The sequence below is a fragment of the Salmo trutta genome, chromosome 3, assembly GCF_901001165.1.
Source record: "Salmo trutta chromosome 3, fSalTru1.1, whole genome shotgun sequence".
NCBI classification, from domain to species: domain Eukaryota; kingdom Metazoa; phylum Chordata; class Actinopteri; order Salmoniformes; family Salmonidae; genus Salmo; species Salmo trutta.
The window spans coordinates 41951053-41965950 of record NC_042959.1 but is presented as its reverse complement, the minus strand read 5'-3'; the positions used below and the strand labels follow the sequence as shown (position 1 = coordinate 41965950).

Sequence of the window (14898 nt, the reverse complement as noted above, 5' to 3'; positions counted from 1 at the left end):
CATGCACACAGACACATCCTTCATCAGTCCCCTTTAAAACCAGCTGAACTGTGTCTATCCACACATCCTATCTAATAAACATACAGCCTCTTCCCTATTCTCTCATAAAAGGTCTGCAGCCCCATCAAATCTTGTGAGTCACTGTTCCCACAGAAACGTCCCTCCCGAATTTCCATATGTTCTGGTTGTCTTGGATACCGAGTGCAATTAAAAGTCCTGGAAGTGGAGGACAAATATTAGGAGCTTCTCATTTAAAGGGATTTGTTCAAAGCTGCGTTTCTCCCAGGAGATGCCTCCTGCACAGCGTGTCTTTAATATCCCTAGTCAATTAGTGAAGGGGAGGAAAGGTAAACTATTACGGAGAAATGGTATGTCATGTACATGTTCAGTACATCATTAATTTCTCCGTAATAGTTTACGAGGGGGTATGGAGGGGGAGGATGACACATAATGGCTTTTTGGACTCTTTATGGCCACGTACCAGCAGGTCCCTGTCTGACGTACAGCCACCAAAGAGTGATTGAGCTGTAAATCTATAATTAAATAACTCTTAGTACTCTTAGAGAGAGGTGCATTGAGGTTTCCTCTGAGGTTTTTTACTCCTGCCTTTTTACACAGGGAAACATGCATCATTAAAAGTGAATGGAACACCAGGGATGGATTTCCTTCTCCAGTAATAAGCTCAGAGTCTGTCTCTCTCTCAGCTGGGAGATGCTGCATGGTCCCATGAAGATAGCACTGCATCTATCCTTACACATAACAACCATTGTTTCCTCTCTGCTGTTTGTGCTTTGTTGTGTGCAATGAAAGCGTGTCAATCCTTTTGAGAGGATGGGAGTGGTAGTACTTATATTCTTGGAGGAGTTGTTTTGCCACTGCAAGAGGATAAAGCAACTGAGGTTGAAAGTCAAATTTCAGACCCTGATAATAGCACAGAGTGAGTGAAACCTACTATAGCTAGCTACACAACTGCACAAGCACAGACAGTCTTCAGTGAGATAGAGAGACTGCAGTATTGGGAATCTATGAAATTGATGGGAGACATACACCATAGAGAAGAGGACATGACATTGGTATCTTTTCCTCTAATGGATACAAAGGAATGAATTAGTCTATCTCACAACATTCATTTGAGACCCAGAGGAGTTGTGATTACAGCCATGTGCAATATCAATTAACATATTGCTGTAACACCCTGTAACACCCAGACATACACTACATGACCAAAAGTATGTCGAAACCTGCTCGTCGAACATCTCATCCCAAAATCATGGGCATTAATGTGTAGTTGGTCCCCCTTTTGCTGCTTTAACAGCCTCCACTCTTCTGGGAAAACGTTCCAATAGATGTTGGAACATTGCTGCGGGGACTTGCTTCCATTCAGCCTTGAGCATCAGTGAGGTCGGATACTGATGTTGGGTGATAGGCCTGGCTGGCAGTCGGCGTTCCAATTCTTCCCAAAGGTGTTTGATGGGGTTGAGGTCAGGGCTCTGTGCAGGCCAGTCATGTTCTTCCACACCAATCTCAACAAACCATTTCTGTATGGACCTCGCTTTGTGCACGGGGCATTGTCATGCTAAACCAGGAAAGGGCCTTCCTCAAACTGCTGCCACAAAGTTGGAAGCACAGAATTGTCTAGAATGTCATTGCACAGTATGCTGTAGTGTTAAGATTTCCCTTCACTGTGACTAAGGAGCCAGAACCCTGAAAAACAACCCCAGACCATTATTCCTCCTCCACCAAACTTAACAGTTGGCAATATGCATTCGGGCAGGTAGCGGTCTCCTGGCATCTGCCAAACCCAGATTTGTCCGTCGGAATGCCAGATGGTGTGTTCTGAATTCTGTTATGAATGTATTGTAATGTTTTTAAAATTGTATAACTGCCTTAATTTTGCAAGGACCCCAGGAAGAGTAGCTACTGCCTTAGCAACAGCTAATGGTGATCCATAATAAATACAAATACAAATGGTGGAGCATGATTCATCACTCCAGAGTACGCGTTCCCACTGCTCCAGAGTCCAATAGCGGCATGCTTTACACCACTCCAGCCGATGTTTGGCATTGCGCATGGTGATCTTCGGCTTGTGTGCGGCTGCTCGGCCATGGAAACCCATTTCATGAAGCTCCTGACGAACAGTTCTTGTGCTGATGTTGCTTCCAGAGGTAGTTTGGAACTCAGTTGTGAGTGTTGCAGCCAAGGACAGATGATTTTTAAGCGCTACACGCCTCATTTCTCAGCAGTGCCGTTCTGTGAGCTTGTGTGGCCTACCACTTCGCGGTTGAGCCGTTGTTGCGCCTAGACATTTCCCCTTCACAATACAGCACTTACAGTTGACATGGGCAGCTCTAGCAGGGCAGAAATTTGACAAACTGACTCGTTGGGAAGTTGGCATCCCATGACAGTGCCACATTGAAAGTCACTGAGCTCTTCAGTAAGGCGATTCTACTACCAATGTTTGTCTATGACTGTGTGCTCGATTTTATATGCCTGTCAGCAACTGGTGTGGCTGAAATACCCAAACTCACAAATTTCAAGGGGTGTCGACATCCTTTTATATATATATAGTATATTTACAGACTCCTGTTATCTCCTTCAGACAGTTGATCAACTTTGATCCAAAGGTTGACATGGCACACACATGGACACACACTCTACACACACGTACACATGGATTTTGTATTGTAGATAGTGTATTCAGAATTATTCAGACCACTTGCCATTTTCCAAATTTTGTTATGTTACAGCCTTATTCTAAATTGGATTCAATAGTTTTTTCCCCTCATTAATCTACACAATACCCCAAAATGAAAAAGCAAAAATAGGTTTAAAGAAATGCTTGCAAATATGGCAGCGATTACAGCCTCAATTCTTCTTGGGTAGGACGCTACAAGCTTGGCACACCTGTATTTGGGGAGTTTCTCCCATTCTTATCTGCAGACCCTCAAGCTCTGTCAGGTTGGATGGGGAGAGTTGTGGGCACAGCTACTTTCAGGTCTCTCCAGAAATGTTTGATCAGGTTCAAGTCTGGCCACTCAAGGACATTCAGAGACCTGTCCCGAAGCCACTCCTGCAGTGTGTTGGTTGTGTGCTTAGAGTCGTTGTTCTGTTGGAAGGTGAACCTTTGCCCCAGTCTGAGGTCCTCAGCGCTCTGGAGCAGGTTTTCATCAAGGGTCTCTCTGTACTTTGCTCCATTCATCTTTCCCTCGATCCTGACTAGTCTCCCAGTCCCTGCCGCTGAAAAACATCCCCACAGCATAAGGCTGCCATGACCATGCTTCACCTTAGGGACGTTGCCAGGTTTCCTCCAGATGTGACATTTAGTATTCAGGCCAAAGAGTTCAATATTGGTTTCATCAGACCAGTTACTTGTTTCTCATGGTCTGAGAGTCCTTTAGGAGCCTTTTGGCAAACGCCAAGCGGGCTGTCATGTGCCTTTTACTGAGGAGTGCCTTCTGTCTGGCCACTCTACCATAAAGGCCTGATTGGTGGAGTGCTGCAGAGATGGTTGCCCTTCTGGAAGGTTCTCCCATTTCCACAGAGGAACTCTGGAGCTCTGTCAGAGTGACTATCGGGTTCTTCGTCACCTCCCTAAGCAAGGCCCTTCTCCCCCAATTGCTCAGTTTGGCCGGGTGGCCAGCTCTAGGAAGAGTCTGGGTGGTTACAAACTTCTTCCATTTAAGAATGATGGAGGCCACTGTCTTCTTGGGGACGTTCAATGCTGCAGAAATGTTTTGGTACCCTACCCCAGATCTGTGCCTCGTCACAATCCTGTCTCGGAGCTCTATGGACAATTCCTTCGACCTCATGGCTTGGTTTTTGCTCTGACATGCATTGTTGACTGTGGGAACTTATATAGACAGGTGTGTGCCTTTCCAAATTATGTCCAATCAATTTTATTTACCACAGGTGGATTCCCATCAAGTTGTAGAAACATCTCTGATCAATGGAAACATGATGCATCTGATCAATGGAAACATGATGCATCTGAACAAAAAATGTTGTCTCATTGCAAAGGGTCTGCATACACCTGTTGTCTACTAAGCACGTGATTAATACAATTTCATTTGAAAAGCAAAATTGCCAATCAGTACATTGACTTACAGCAGCAGCACAATTTTCAAAGTCAGATGTGAATCCTCAGAGAAAATCAATTGAACAAAAGTTGAAAGGTAGTTTCTCCACAAAGTAAATAAAACATGCTCTCAGAAATAATTGCAAAAAAAGTAAAGCTTGTCTGTTTTTTATTTTTAATACATTTGCAAACATTTCTAAAAACCTGTTTCGATTGTCATTGTGGGGTATTGTCTGTAGATTGATGGAAAACATTTATTTTATTCATTTTAGAATAAGGCTGTAACGTAACAAAATGTGGAAAATGGGAAGGGGTCTGAATACTTTCCGAATGCACTGTAAATGTGGCGGCAGGTAGCCTAGTGTTTAGAGCATTGGGCCAGTAACCGAAAGTTTGCTAGACAGAATCCCCGAGCCGACAAGATAAAAATCTGTCGTTCTGCCCCTGAACAAGGCAGTTAACCTGTTATGGATGGGGGGCAGTATTTTCACGGCCGGATAAAAAAACGTACCCGATTTAATCTGATTATTACTCCTGCCCAGAAACAAAAATATGCATATAATTATTAGCTTTGGATAGAAAACACTCCAAAGTTTCTAAAACTGTTTGAATGGTGTCTGTGAGTATAACAGAACTAATTTGGCAGGCCAAAACCTGAGAAGATTCTGTACAGGAAGTACCCTATCTGACCATTTCTTAGCCTTCTTGATCATCTCTATCCAAAACAGGGGATCTCTGCTGTTACGTGACACTTCCTACGGCTCCCATGGGCTCTCAGAAGGCGGCAAAAAGTTGAATGGTGGCTTTGCAGGCCCTGGCTGAAAAACATTAGCGCATTTGGATAGTGGTCGGTCAGAGTACTATGAGACTGAGGCGCGTGCACGAGTCGACTCCATGTTTACTTTCTCTCTTTGTACTAAAACACGGTTTCCCGGTCGGAATATTATCGCTTTTTTTCAAGAAAAATAGCATAAAAATTGATTTTAAACAGTGGTTGACATGCTTCGAAGTACGGTAATGGAATATTTCGAATTTTTTTGTCACAAAACGCGTCGGGCACGTAACCCTTCGTCACCCTTGGATAGTGTCTTGAACGCACGAATAAAACGCCGCTATTTGGATATAACTATGGATTATTTTGAACCAAACCAACATTTGTTATTGAAGTAGAAGTCCTGGGAGTGCATTCTGACGAAGAACAGCAAAGGTAATAACATTTTTCTTATAGTAAATCTGACTTTGGTGAGGGCTAAACTTGGTGGGTGTCTAAATGGCTAGCCCTGTGATGCCGGGCTATCTACTTAGAATATTGCAAAATGTGCTTTCACCGAAAAGCTATTTTAAAATCGGACATAGCGAGTGCATAGAGGAGTTCTGTATCTATAATTCTTAAAATAATTGTTATGTTTTTTGTGAATGTTTATCGTGAGTAATTTAGTAAATTCACCGGAAGTGTTCGGTGGGAATGCTAGTTCTGAACGTCACATGCTAATGTAAAAAGCTGGTTTTTGATATAAATATGAACTTGATTGAACAAAACATGCATGTATTGTATAACAATGTCCTAGGCGTGTCATCTGATGAAGATCATCAAAGGTTAGTGCTGCATTTAGCTGTGGTTTTGTTTTTTATGACATTATATGCTAGCTTGAAAAACGGGTGTCTGATTATTTCTGGCTGGGTACTCTGCTGACATAATGTAATGTTTTGCTTTCGTTGTAAAGCCTTTTTGAAATCGGACAGTGTGGTTAGATTAAAGAGAGTCTTGTCTTTAAAATGGTGTAAAATAATCATATGTTTGAGAAATTGAAGTAATAGCATTTCTAAGGTATTTGAATAACGCGCCACGGGATTCCACTGGCTGTTGAGTAGGTGGGACGATTTTGTCCCACACACCCTAGAGAGGATAACAAGATGTTAATGATATTGTCTGGCTTGCTCATCAATTCATAATGGTCAAGCCTGAAGGACATTCATGCTAATGTGGAAATGTGTTCTGTGTGAAATATTGATGCTGTTGGAAGCAATTTTTTCCCCACCCAGTCAAACTGTCTTATGGGATTCCACCCATGTGGGGTCAGAGAGTAATGTAAAAACTGGGAATGTTAAATAACACAGACACGACTTGCTTCCCACTGACTTGAACCAAACTATTGAACCAGACTATGCAGATTATTTTAAAAGCACGATATGCCCATGCAGGCGTGGTAACTGTGAAGACAGCCAATGACTGTACACAGTACACACAGAGACCTATGAGTTCCTCATAAAAAAGCCAACGTAAAAGCCGATAATAGCCTTCAGAAAGAGCAAAGAGGACCAAGGAGGGGCTTGTGAGGCTGGAGTCGTGGTGATCGATGGGCTCAGGGAGACTGGTCAAAGCTTTAATGGGAGAGAAATGAAGAGGATTCCTTCTGTGGCTCTGTCTAAAAGCTCTCTTTGTCAGCTCAGAGAAATCAGGATGCTACAGAGAGAAAATCCATCCACTTTATATGTCAAACCACAAATCCCATTTAATAATATCCTCCTTGAGATGACATTGAAAGAGAGAGGGCTGGGTGAAGGCTTGAGGCTGGTATAGGTAATACTGTAATGAGCCCCTACCATAGGTGAAGACAAAAGGGTGAAAGCGAGACTAACGTTACCAATTGTCTGTTTTCATCTGCGACCTACTCCAAAATTAGCATGAATAAATTAGTGCTAATAAATGAGGGTGAAAAACATGATGATGACTGGCAGTGCTACAGTATATGCTGATAAATATTTTTCCTCTTGGTGACAATGTGCCAGACTATTTGCTAGCTCTAGATGTACTGTTAGATGAGCGGAGAGAAACAGAGAGCGCTCTGGGGATGGACTATGAGCCTGTAAAAAAATGCCATACACAACCACACATATAGAGAGGCTGATATGTACTGTAGCTTCTGCCTGTATTCTTAACGTCAAACAGCTGTGTTGTGTCTTTTACGTCAATTAACAGCCACCTGTAAAATATAGCTATTGTTCTGTCCTTGTTTCTAACTCTCTGTTTGAAAAGTTCTGTGACATTTCTCTCCTAGAACTTACCTGTGCTAATCAATGCCTGTGACACTGCTCTTGCTGACCTAAACTACACCAATCAATCACTACAAACTCTAATAGGATATGATGGTCAGGAGGGTGAACCTGAGAATTTTGGGAGGAGATGTTTAGAGGAAGATGATTGGAGGGCATTGAGCAGAGTGGGAAGCATCCTTACCTCATATTGGGTGATGAGACCATTGGGTTCCACTGGCTCCTCCCACTTGAGGAAGATCATGTCTTCCAGGGGAGTGAAGGTCAGCGATTCAGGGGTGATGCCACCGGGAACTATGGGAAACAAGCAACAGGTCAGGAAATTGAAGCAGCAAAATCATGGCAAGTATCTCATAATGTCAATATCATATTCAGTGTTCAATGTCACTGAGTTTCTCTTACAATGTTAGCCTTAGAACTTAGAATTCTGCATCATGTGGGACATTAAGGACTATATTTTGTGTCAGAGAGTGTACAAGCAAAGAGAATAGGAGATGATTGATGGATATAAAACCACTGAAGTAGAGTAATCACTATAGTAAAAATCAAGTACTTACAATCAGACTGATCAGGTTCATATTACATAATATAGAGACCCCAAAATAAATTTATTTGAGTACTGAGTCTGACAGTGACATGAAGACTACTGTAGCTCTGCTGGAGTCACTTTTATTGATAACTTTGACACCTTCTGGAAACAGAAGATACTCTTCAGGAATGATGGCATCCATCCAAATCATCTTGGCTCCTGGACTCTGTCCACACATTTCAAGGTTGCATTGAAACAATGACTGGTAAATGATCCAAGACCAGCTCAGTTAATCACTACCATTGTGACAATGAGTCGTCACAACGCTGCATCAAATGTAAATGTAATCTTAGGGGCATTGGCAAACACAATGTAAGTAATTTAATGTATGTACCCCTAACTGCACTGAATACATCTGTTCATCCTACAGCTATTGTAAGCAGTAATCATGAGCCTATAAACCAGAGTTACACTTTTAGCACTGTGGCGGTGTGCAATACTAGGAAGACCTCAGCTCCAATGTAAATAACATGAGTAAGTCTACCTCTGATAAGCTTCACAGTAAAGCATTAAAAACAAATCAAACAACCCAGAAAAGTTATAAAAATAGCCCATTTTAACATATGTAGCCTAAGAAACAAGATCCATGAAGTCAATAACTTGCTTGTAAACAGATGACATTCATATTCTGACTATCTCTGAAACTCACTTAGATGATACCTTTGATGATACAGTGGTAGCAATACATGGTTATAACATCTACCGAAAAGACAGAAATGCCAACGGAGGCGGTGTTGCGGTCTATATTCAGAACCACATTCCTGTAAAGCGTAGAGACGATCTAATGCTAAATACTGTTAAAGTAATATGGCTACAGGTTCATCTGCCTCACCTAAAGCCCATTCTTGTGGTAAGCTGCTATAGACCACCAAGTGCTAACAGTCAGTATCTGGATAATGTGTGTGAAATGCTTGATAATGTATGTGATATCAACTGATAAGTATATTTTCTGGGTGATTTAAATATTGACTTGCTATCATCAAGATGCCCACTCAGGAAAAAAACTTCAAACTGTAACCAGTGCCTGCAACCTGGATCAGGTTGTCAGTCAACCTACCAGGGTAGTTACAAACAGCACAGGAATTAAATCAACAACATGTATTGATCACATTTTTACTAAGCTGCAGATATTTGCTTTAAAGCAGTATCCAAATCCATAGGATGAAATGATCAAAATATAATAGCCATATCTAGGAAAAGCAAATTTCCAAAGTCTTGGCCTAATATAGTGTATAAGAGGTCATATAACAAGTTTTGTAGTGATTCATATGTTGATGATGTGAAGAATATTTGCTGGTCTGTGGTGTGTAATGAGGAGCAACCAGACACTGCACTTGACACATTTATGAAACTACTTATTCCAGTTACTAATAAGCATGCAACCATTAGGAAAATGACTGTAAAAACTGTTAAATCCCCTTGGATTGATGAGGAATTGAAGAATTGTATGGTTGAAAGTGATGAGGCAAAAGGTATGGTAATTAAGTCTGGCAGCCCAACTGATTGGCAAACGTACTGCAAATTGAGAAATCAATCACTAAACTTAATAAAAAGAAAAAGAAACTACACTATGAAACAAAGATAAATTATATAAAGAATGATAGTAAAAAGCTTTGGGGCACCTTAAATGACATTTTGGGGGGGAAAAAAGCCAAGTCGGCTCCTTCATTCATTGAATCAGATGGCTCATTCATCACAAAGCCCACTGAATTGCAAACTACATGAATTACTTTTTCATGGCAAGATAAGCAAACTTAGGGATGACATGCTAGCAACAAACGCTGACACTACACATCCAAGTATATTGGACCAAATCATTAAATTTACGAATTCCGTAAAGTCAGTGTGGAATAGGTGAAAAAATAATTGTTGTCTATCAACAATGGAAAATTACTGAGGATAATAGCAGACGATAATGCCACTCCTATTTGCCACATCTTCAATGTAAGCCTACTAGAGAGCGTGTGCCCTCAGGCCTGGAGGGAAGCTAAAGTCATTCCACTACCCAAGAATAGTAAAGCCCGCTTTACTGGCTCAAATAGCTGACCAATCAACCTGTTACCAACCCTTAGTAAACTTCTGGAAAAAAATGGTGTTTGACCAGATACAATGCTATTTTACAGTTTGACAACATAATTTTAGCATGCTTATAGGGAAGGACACTCAACAAGCACAGCACGTACACAAATGACTGATGATTGGCTGAGAGAAATTGATGATACAATTATTGTGGGGGCTGTCTTGTTAGACTTCAGTGCAGCTTTTGACATTATTGATCATAGTCTGCTGCTGGAAAACTTATGTGTTATGGCTTTACACCCTCGGCTATAATGTGGATAAATAGTTATCTGTCTAACAGAACACAAAGGGTGTTCATTAATGGAAGCCTCTCCAACATAATCCAGGTAGAATCAGGAATTCCCCAGGGCAGCTGTCTAGGCCCCTTACTTTTTTCAATCTTTACTAAAGACATGCCACTGACTGAGTAAAGCCAGAGTTTCTATGTACGTGGATGACTCAACACTATACACGTCAGCTACTACAGCAACTGAAATGACTGCAACACTCAACAAAGAGCTGCAGTTAGTTTCAGAGTGGGTGGCAAGGAATAAGTTAGCCCTAAATATTTATAAAACTAAAAGCACATAATTTGGAACAAAACACTCACTAAACCCTAAACCTCAACTAAACCGTGTAATACATAATGTGGAAATTTAGCAAGTTGAGATGACTAAACTGCTTGGAGTAACACAAGAACACAACACAAGAACTGTCATGGTCAAAACATATTGATGCAGTTGTAGCTAAGATGGGGAGAAGTCTGTCTATAATAAAACGATGCTCTGCATTCTTAACAACACTATCAACAAGGCAGGTCCTACAGGCCCTAGTTTTGTCGCACTTTGACTACTGTTCAGTCGTGTGGTCAGGTGCCACAAAAAAGGACTTAGGAAAATTGCAATTGGCTCAGAACAGGGCAGCACGGCTGGCCCTTGGATGTACACAGAGAGCTAATATTAGAGATGTCAATCTCTCCTGGCTGAAAGTGGAGGAGAGATTGACTTCATCACTACATAGTTCCATTTAGTCATGGCTCTATCTCCATCAAGTCACTGATGCAAGCAGTAAAATTACATTTAAAAAACAGATTAAAAAAACACCTTATGGAACAGCGGGGACTGTGAAGCAACACAAACATTGGCACAGACACATGCATACACTACATGGATTTAGTACTGTAGATATGTGGTAATGGTGGAGTAGGGGCCTGAGGGCACACATTTTGTTGTGAAATCTGTGAATGTATTGTAATGTTTTAAAATTGTATAAACTGCCTTAATTTTGCTGGACCCCAGGAAGTGTAGCTGCTGCTTTGGCAGCAGCTAATGGAATCCATAATACATACAAGTATAATTATTGTACTATAGTGGACAGGGCATTTCTATTGTACCATGAGTCGAATGCCTTCAAAATATCAAAATACCTCAGTGAAATGTGGTGATTAAATGCATCCTCAGCTGATGGCCAGTGATGTATAAATGCTGAATGCTGTTAAAACTCTGTCTGGCCTGGACACCAGGGGAAGCCTGGCCTAGACACACCCCTATAAAACAATGCTAACTGTTTTTATAGTAGCCTCTGTGCACTGTGGTTTTCTATTCCAGACCACAATCCCCATTAGTCTCTCTCTCTCATTCTCATTCGCTCTCTCACACACACTTTTTTTCTTTCTCCCTTTGGTGTGAAAACAGTGCGTTCGTTTAGTTTCTTTTTAATGGAAAAATATATCTGTCCTTCAGCCAGGCATCTGCTATGCACAGAGGCTGTTGGCTGCCTTGGCTCAAAAGGAATATATTGAGAGATATGGGGGAAAATCCGTTCTCTCTGGCTTCATTTTCATTTGAGAAATGAGACAGATCCTTTGGTATGCTGATGCAGCCTCTTGGAGATGGTCACAATGCTTTTATTCTAGTCTACTGAGACACAACTGCATGGGACAGGAGACGAACCATGATTGTTATGAATCCCTTCAATCAAAGTGTAGCTACTGATGTTGACTGACCCAGTGTTATCAATCCCAACTGTATAGACAAACTGTATAGACAGCTAGAATCTTTTCCCATTTGAATGGCATTATAGAGCAGAGATAATACCCTCCGGAGAAAGGTTTTGGATGACTCCCTTGGTACTTTCGGTTATTTTGGTCTCACAGACGTTTCACCACAACCTAGACAGACACCAAAGTGATCCCTGAACAGTCTGTCACTAAAACAGCCAAATGTTTCTTACAGGTCTCTGGGAAGCAGGGATTGAGAAGGTAGACAGTCATGTGAGGAGGTTGGAAAGCAGCCAATTAGGGCACTCTAACACAAGACGGTTCCTATCATTCTACTTCCTATGAATATGTGCCCTGTACGTATCAGTTCCTTTTTATGTCTCAAACATTCTCCCATGTTATTCTGGTTTCTATGAATATGTACCCTGTATGAGCTGCTACGTACAGTATATGTCTCCAACATTCTCCCATCACTTACTGTCCTCTTCAGTCTGGAAGGTGACCTCCCGCCCCTCCTTCTTGCCCTCAGGGTTGGCGAGCGCCAAACGGACCTGGATGGAGTGGTAGGCCGGCAGGTCGCGCAGGGTGAAGCGTGAGGCATTGTGCTCAACCGCCAGGCACTCGCGCACAGTTGTGTTGTGCCCACCGCCGCCCCCTGTGGTGGCATAGCGGTAGCACAGGGACACAGAGTAGGTGTGGCAGCGGGTCAAGTTGTAGGCCAGCGTCTCCCACTGCAGGGTCAGCTGCCTGGACTGGATCTCTGAGGCTGTGAGACTTCGCAAGGCCCGTGTGGGTTCTAACAGAGGGAATGTAGGAAGAAGGGAGGGAAAGGAAGAGAGAGAAGGCAATGTTATCAACTAGGTCCAGGTCTTCTTTTGAAAACATGTTTTTATCGCAAGAGACTAACCTGGTTAAATAAAGCTTAAATAAAAACGGTTTAAACACAGTGTAAATTACGAAATGCACCAGTTATCTTTATTGCTGGGTCATTTTGGATAGGCTGCTTGTTTTTAGCAGTCACCCAGTTACTTCTGGTCACTGCTGGGTTTGGGGTCAACCCCGTTTCCTTTGACTCAAGCAGAGAGAATGAAAGCCTTGTCTTTCTATTCCTCCCTCAGCAGAGACAGATAGAGGGATACAGAGGTACTGAGAAGCCTCTGTGCCTTCAAGCACAAGCCAGTCAGTGTTGCAGTAAGAGATACAGGCTACAGGGGTGAGCCAAGGACAATCTCGGGCAACACACTACCAATGGAGGCATTTGTCACAGCCCATTATTGATGCCTTTTTGTCAAACAGTATTCCACATAATGTATTGTATTTCTTTGTTCTGTTAATAGGGATTCATGACTAATGGCGGAGGAGAGTGACAGAGGAGATATGGAGCGGAGGGCTCAGCAGTGAGAAGAGTAAGGTTATACCAGCCAACGTCTTCATTCCTGCACTGACTATCGCACTCAAAGGGATTCTTCTCTTACTGCAGCTATTTGTGCTGAGAACTAAAACAATGGAGCTAATGCATCGATAAGCGAGGGGAAGCTTAAAGGAACAAAGTCAGTAATCAAAGGAGATGGATTTGAAAGGTGCTCTCTCTAAATATGCAAGGACACATACGAGCACAAACAGGCACATGCACACACACTAACTCACCACTCAAAAGGTAATTTATCCTTCCCTTATCCCATTTATCCCTTCCTATTCATTATCTTTCTCACTGAAGCAGAATTTCATGACACTGGCAATCTATACTTAAGCCTTTCCACAGTCACCAGTTTACTTTCCACATGTTTTTTTTTGCATTTCGGTCTAGAAGGATGCATGACCACTGCATTGTTCTGAACATCAGTTTGTGACAGCAGAAAAATATATGTGGGCTGAGTAATCAAGTAGTGGTACATTAGACGCGGCAGGAAATGTTTGAACAATTGTTCAATTTGATTGAGGATTGTCGTTATGGTGTAATTGATAGTCTGCACAGTCTCAAAGCCAAATAAAGAGGGGCTTTAAACTGACAAACTGATGAAAATAAAAAACACAGAAGAGGCCACAGTGTGCCCATTGTGGATTTTCATCAAATTTGACTTTTGTGCCAACACCCTTTCCCTTGCCCAGTCAATTTGCCTGCATGCCACACTCGACTGTGTGCAACGCACAATCCCTGGCAGCCTTCGGAGAGGGGTTGCAGTATCCCCAACATGGCCCAGAGCGACATGCTTATTCCTCACAGTATAGAAATGAGAGGAAAGGAAGGGGAGAGCTTCTGGTTTATTACCCCCACTAATACTGATCCATGGGATTAACTGTGGACAGGGTTGTCCTTGGCCTGGGTTGGTGCTAAGCTGTGGAGGGAGTCTGTGGAGACTTAACCACAGGGGAGATGGGAGATGAAGGAGGAATGAAGCAAGATGCAGTCACTGACAGAGAGGCTGCCATAATGGGCATGGAAGACGAGCTGTGAAAGGCATGAGCACTCTCTGTAATGTTCCTAATTTTAGTCGGGCACCGGCATGAAGCCCCTCGCTCGGCAGAGAGGTTTGGTGGCAGGGGGCTCTCCAGAAGGCTCAGTGACCCAGAAGCAGGTGGAAGCCTATTAACGTGGTTTGGAAATAACGTGTCTCCTCTGTGATTTACTTGAGGGGCTTAGAGCTACGATAATGCAGCCCTGCTGATAATCACAGTGATGGCTCATCAAGCACACCTGGCTGGCCATCAGAGGCGGGCGGAGACCATGTTCATATTCACGGCCATTAGTTTTACAGCACTCACAGGAGGACGTCCGGGCTCCACTATATAGGTCAGAGCAAGCCAGGAAGAGAGGCATTGTTCACACGGAACAGCAGAACATACCCAGTCCATGGCAACACTTTTTTTGGAGAAGAAATTTACTTTAGTCAGAATAACACCCAGAGGGTCCAAGCCTCCCATCTGTTCACTCTGGTAACTAGCACACTCCCAGAGATCCCCACTGTGACAAGACCACATATGTCCTTATGCTTAGACCTAAGCAGCCCAACAAAGGTGAGGAGGATCATAAGGCAATGATGAAATGTGGGGTCAGTGTGGGTTCTAGACCAGATGGTCTGGGGGACAGGGGTCAAAGGAACTCAAGGGTGTCATGGTGGTGAT

The 14898-nt window shown here is 42.6% G+C and overlaps 1 pseudogene; it reads right to left on the bottom strand.

Moving 5' to 3' along the window:
• The window catches only part of LOC115165376 (receptor-type tyrosine-protein phosphatase U-like), a 282163-nt pseudogene that overhangs the window by 80017 nt on the left and 187248 nt on the right, over positions 1 to 14898 (bottom strand).